Below are 6,614 nucleotides of genomic sequence, written 5' to 3' on the forward strand. Positions count from 1 at the left end.
TAATGGGTCTTTCCTTTATGGCTCAGATAATTAAAAATGGGAGAGAGCAAGGGCCACCCTGCCGATGGAGGAAACATCCTAAAAACTGAGGACAGGTTGTTATGCACAAGTTGAACTATGAAAGGTATGCTCGGCCTGAATTTAATTCCTGTAATTATTACTAATGATGCAGAATATAGCTAGACTGAAATAACTCAGGTAATTACTTAGCATATTGCTCCAGTTTCTCCTATGGCAGTCATTGTTTACATCTTTAATTATGCCATGTAGACACATCAAATCACTCATGCTTGTTTTGACTTAAAGAATTTGAAGCAGCAAACATAGTTGAGCTGTATCGTATGGATGCAGCTATGTGAATGAAAGCAACTAAGTAATACTTGTTCTTCAGGCTCAGGGTGCGATCGTGCATTTCTTTCATACTCCACATTCCTGTTGCTGTGGCTTCTTCATGTATTTCTTTCACTGAGAACTTTTCCTCACCATGTGCAGATGCTGAAGGGCTCCATATTCACACAGTAAAGCATTTAACATGTGCCCTCGATTTGATGTGCAAGAATAGCCTACTGCAGTTCAGCTGGACTGCTTGTGTACTTTATGTGAGACGATCATTGATTAGGATGGAGCCAGAGTTTTCTGAAGGTCTAAAATGAGGCCAACTGCTTATTCCAGGGTCATGTACGGAGAGAAAAAGAAGCACTGCCAGTTATTAACAACAGTAACAACAAAATACCTTATCTGAAGTTATTATTTTCAGCCTACTATTTTTAAACTGAGTGATTTTTCTTCACACTAATGAGAAAAAAAAAATGGAAGAACATCAGAGCAGTGTCATGATTTTCAAAACACAGTGTGTGCATGTTGCTTTCTTGCATATTTAAGGAGCTAAGGGACATATGCAATGTGATTTTTTTYCCCTGTGAAAAAGTATGTTTTCTGGAGGTTGTATACATGTCCATATGCCAAATGCTGAGAATATGACTTTTAGGACAGCATCTTTTTGCAGTCTTAGGCAAGTTGCTTTCTCTGCTCTGTGGCTCTGCCTCCCCTTCTGTAGACTCCAGATACCGATGCTTGTCTCTGTAGAACACTTCAGGGCTTCCTATTCTAATGTGTAGTATGAAYTGGCAGTGTCAAGCTGTATGAGGGATCTTTTCAAACAGTACTGAAACTCAGTACTGTRGACCTTTCAGCACCCAGTTGGTAGACTATATTAGGCTAAGAGTTCGAATATGTAGATAGYTTTTATGCCACTGATTTTTAGTAATCTGAAGGTAAATTTAATTTATTTTCTCTGCCAGAAACATAGTGAAGATATGCGTTCTGTGTTGTCTCAAGGAAAAAGGTTCATAAAGGGTAAATTGTTGAACTAGAAATATTTTCCTGTTAGACGAAGCTAGTTTACCCCTTTGGCAGGAATATACCTAGCTTCAAATACAGTTACAGCTCCTTGAGCATTTATAATACACTTTTTAATGGAAAGAATTTCAGGCTCTTCTATTAAATCAAAATCAATGTCAACTCTGAGGGAGAGAAAAGAGTATTTCAAGCATTTTTTTTTACCCAGAAAACATGTTATGGATTCTAAAAATAGGTTGTGCTTACATTAATGGCTACATTATGAGGTAGCCAGAGCTAGAAGGATATTGAGCACTTTTAAACTCCCATTGGCTCCTGAGGGCTCAGTACTTCACAGAAACAGCCTGGAGGAGTGAGGAAGAGAACAAAGTGAGAATACACAGCCCCGGCAGTGCTCTGACGGTGCATTCAAACCTTTYGCAGTCAAACCACCCCACAGGAGCGTGAAAGGATTTTTCAGTCACTAGCTTGTTTAATCCAGGGCTCCCTTTCACCAGAGGCATTCAGGAGGGAAGATCTTGACATACGAACTTAAGACTAAAATGGAGGCTGCCTTGCCTTGGGATTGCATGTAAAAATAATAATAATAATAATAATAAAAGGGTGCCCATGATGGGAGAACTGAATATGAGCACCCACTTGTTTGCAGGTATTACATGCACTGCCTTTTAAAGCTCATTATCTTCTTTTCACTATTTGTGTAAGTGGATAAAGCTTCAGTCCCTGTGGCTTTCCAAATGATCTTTTGGTACTGTAGAACATGAGGAATAGATGAATTTTTTTTAATTGTTTCAGTACTGCAGTGACAGCAGAGCAGAATGAGATTAACTGACTCTCTTTGCAAAGGTTCAGGTCTCCAGTGTTTACAAATCTGCTGGAGGAGRGAGTCCTGGAAATATTCTTCACTGTGGCGTCTAGGTGTTGCATTTTTTCACAGCAGGAATGATCTTCCAAAACCGCAAGAGAGGCAGGAGATCTCTGGTGACTCCAGGCACAGGAGCTGCTACTGCTTTTTGTCTTAAGTGGCTTGCTAAAATATTTGAGTCTTGAATATCCATTCCAGTTAGAATGAGAAATTAGTGATGGAGCCAGACTCCCTGGATGCAATTTTTGGTTATTTTCAAGAATGTGTAAAGTCGGCTTCCTTGAGCAAATGAAAACTTTAACAACCAGAAAACCTCTTTTCCCCATCACAGGCATTATCCTCACCTCTAGCCTGTTCCCAGGGTCATGCATCTCAGCTATTTAGACTCCTTCCTCAAGTCAGCTTTTCCCCAAAGTCCAGCTGTGGTGGCAGTAGCAGCTGAAGGAGTACCTATCTGCCCCTGGCTCCTCACTTCTGCTCCATGCCACAACACTGTGGTTTTTACCCAGATCCCAGCAGCCATATGCACAGGTGCAGTTACTGTGGTGCAGAAGGATCTCCTAATAGTGCTGCCAAAATCAGGTTGCTTTCAAGTCACAGCCTTTCTCTGTTCTTGAGCTCAGTCTTGGCTCTTCCATGAGAACTATCTCCAGAGACACTCTGCAACACCTCTCACCTCTGCAACCCAGGCCAAAGATGGAGATTTGGCCCAAGTCTTTTCTGCAATTTAGGTAATTTTGCTGCACCACTTTTTGTTTTCATCATTTGAAGATTTGAGAGTCAATTTGTGGCTAGAGTAATCTTCGCAGGGCCTGGATCATTTTAGCAACCCGTTTAACAAATTAACATTATGGGTGGTAGGTATGGTGCATGTGTTTTAAATGCATGAAACTGATTACCAGTATGTGATAGTAAAATGCAAAACTGGAAACATTTTAGGTAGAAATTAAAATAATAACTGGCCAAGAAAATACATATATTCCAGTAGTATTTTTTGAATGTAACAAGAAAATAAGATCGCAACAATACAGGGGATAAAATGCATACTTAGCTGCCATCTTTAATCTCTAAGGTGCAATTGCTATTAATTATTTTTGTCTCTACAGTTAAAATTGAAAATAGTAACCTACATGTCRCACACAAAGGAATATGCATGTCTTCTAATAAAAGCCATTTTTAAAGAAAAGACAAATATGTTTCCCATTTTCTGATGAAGAGCAGATGTAGTGTCTCTGCCCATGCTGCATATACATGAAAGACTAGCCCAATGCAAATGACCACTCTCTATTTACTTTTAAAAGTGCACAACAAATACAATTTGAATAGCAACAACAGAAGGTGCTGATAGTAAGAGATATTTTTATTTGCAAAATGTTTGTGTCCCTTGTGATTATCCATCCTTGCAAATATCCATTTTCCATCCCATGGTGCAGATAATCTTGTGAGACCTGCCTTGCTCTTTGGACCAGTGCTCTACTGCAAATATTTATTTTCTGTGTGTGAACGTTTTCCAGCAGAACTTTTATGCAGCCAATCAGTAACAGAGTTATTACTAAGCCAGCCTTCAGGTACAGCAGTTTTACCCAGATTCAGTGGCTGGCTTGRACCACAACACTGTGATAGAGAGGCTCAAGAGTGTACCTGGTAGGTAGAAGGATRTATCCAGCTGCTTGAGCTGAGAACAAGATTAAATTCCAGTGGGTCATCAACCAGCCCGCAGGCAACAAGGTGGCCATGGCAGAAGTGGTCTGTGACAGGTTTTACAGCTCTGCCAYAGTTTATCCTTGCACTCTGAAAAGGGTATCTCATGCTTCATGCACTTACTGGATTAAGATTCCTTTTTCTGCAGCAATACCGTAGTCACTGGGGAATAAGGAACCCATCCTGCAAATGCTTGTGTACCTGTGAGGCATTAGGCATGTGAGTACTTCTACCTTTTGTACTTCTAAAAATCAGGAGCTGGCGTCAGTTTGTCAGCGTCAAGCACTTTAGATGCAAAATTTTTGGCACAGGCTCATTTTCCAGGAGCAGGCAGTGACAGGCACATAGGATCTGTGTGATTTGAATATTTTAATTCAGTTGGAAGGGCAGCACCAATACTGAAAAACAGAATCAAATATTTAATACTGGAGCTGGCCTAAGCTTATAGGATGGTGGATGCCACCCATAACCCAGCCGAAGCTGAGGACCCCTGACCAAGATCTTGCAGAATCAGGCCGTAGCATGAGCTCTTCCAAGCTGCTGAGAGCCTTTGAGGTCTGCTGAGTTACACATGGGCAGACTGACAATGGCAAAATTCATTCTATTGTGAAGGAGAAAAATACCAGTAGGAGKGAATAACGCTCACAAGTCAAGTGTTTTCGCTGCTTAAACAGTTATAAGTAACACAAGGCTGGCATCTTAAACAAAACAAAACCAAAAAAAAAAGGGGGGGGTTAGTCTTGCAGTTCTCTTCCGAGAAGTTTCACTTCCTTAGGACATGTGGTTTTTTTTGGGCTACCACAGTGACTGTTAGAAGAGAAGGCATCTTATTTTCTTGTTTTGTTTTTACATGGAAGAACCAGGGAGACCACCATGTACTGGAACAAGAAGAGAGATTACCAAGGCCTCTCTCGAACAAAAAGAACTGTGTAGAGATCTTCTTACGCTGCAAAGCAATTCCTCTCCTGTGAAACCACACTGAATACCCTGAACAGCTAATACCCAGTACACAAGAGGTGTCTAGCCTGCTGGTGTTGTGCAAACCCTTTTGTGGTGAGCCAAGGTGAAGTGGGTGAGCACTTACCCCACGTTTTACTCCATGCCAGAGTATATTATTCTGCTCTGCATATGCCTTTAGGTCGTCTATTTAGTTTACTTCTATGTAGTAGCTACAGGCCCAATCCTGTTTTCAGTGAAGTCAGTTTGGTGGGAATCGGCTCAGCATGCTTCAGGTCCCGGTTCAACAGCTTCAGTATCACTGAACCTGTTTTAAAAAATTTAGATTTCTCTTCTAATGAAAAGTCTGCCAATGTTGTAGAGTGGGAAAATAGTAAACAGACACGTGCATTTCTGTTTGGAATAGTATGGCTCAGTTGTTTGTTTTCTTACCATATGATTACGCTTCAAAGTGAACTAAAATGCAATTATTTGAATAGGGAGACTGGGGCATATTACTATTCTTTGGTTTGGCATTGGTTTATCATCATGTCATGAGGCTTCAGAATAATTTAGCCAATTATCAGCAATATCCTATACAATGAAAAGTGTATGATTCAGCTATTCCCTGCACTTTCCAAAAGCTGTTAAACATCTTTCCCCTCTGTATATCCCCTGCCTCTCGCAGCTTGTGCTTATTTGTACTGTCCCAAGCTGATCCAGCTGGGGTGTTTTCCCAGTACCACTTGGCTGGTTGGTATCTGTAGCAGGGCTCTTGTCTGTGGGCTCTGCTGATTTTTCTGAGTTGTTAAACAGTAACTGAACCATTACCGTGTGAATTCCTGGCCTCAGGACCTGCAGATGTCACGCTGGCAAACCAGCTTTATTTCGATAACGCAGAGTGTGAGTACAACAACCTCCAGCCTCTCAAAAACCCCCCAACAGGAAGGATCTCTTCCGTCCTCAACCACTGAATGAATAAGCCAGGAAAGTCGCCGCCAGCACGGCCAAGCCCCAGCAAAGCGCAAAGCTCAGTGCCAGAGGCCCCAACCTGCAAGTGGAGGCCAGTCCTGGGGGATGCATCCTACAGCTCCGTGCTGTCATTTACTTCATGTTCAGTAATTGTATCTTAACTTTGCAACTTTTAGAGGTTTTCAGACATCCAGGTGTCTCCTCCACACTTCCTTGCTGTAAAATGCCCCCCTCTCTCTAGCTTTGACAGATGACTGGCTTCGACTGCTTCAGGTGCAGCTGGCCGGTGGCAGCCCTGGTGAGCTCTCCGCGCACCCCGTATCTGTTAAGACCCTGCTTGGAGTCTGCGTTGGAAGGAGGGCAAGTGCTTGCGAGCRCAGGCCTCCTGCTCGAAAGCGACACAGCTGCAGTCTTCCTCGGGGATGTTGTCCCACAGGCCTGYTCAGAAAAGGCCAAGCATATCCCAGCCATCAGCAACTTCTGCTCTTCCGCTTGCTTTTCCAGTAGGTGACGGATGAGCTTCCAGTCCCCAGACAGCCCTGCTCCAAGGCTCTGCCCCTGCAGCAGCCCCCCCTAAGCCCACTCTCTCGGGAGGTGCTGGCTCTGCTGCTGGGGTCTCCCTGTAGGAACCTCACGGCACAGAGAGCTGCCTTTAGACTGCGTAGGGTGCTGGGGGCTGACAGTCTCCCATGAAGCAGCTAGAGGCAGCATAAACTGTTTTGTTTTTCTCCCTCCCTTCCTTCCTCAGCTGGCCGAGCTGGAAGTGTTTTTTTTTTTTTTT

The sequence above is a fragment of the Rhea americana genome, unplaced genomic scaffold (assembly GCF_003343005.1).
Source record: "Rhea americana isolate MKP2758 unplaced genomic scaffold, rheAme1 scaffold_70, whole genome shotgun sequence".
NCBI classification, from domain to species: Eukaryota; Metazoa; Chordata; class Aves; order Rheiformes; family Rheidae; genus Rhea; species Rhea americana.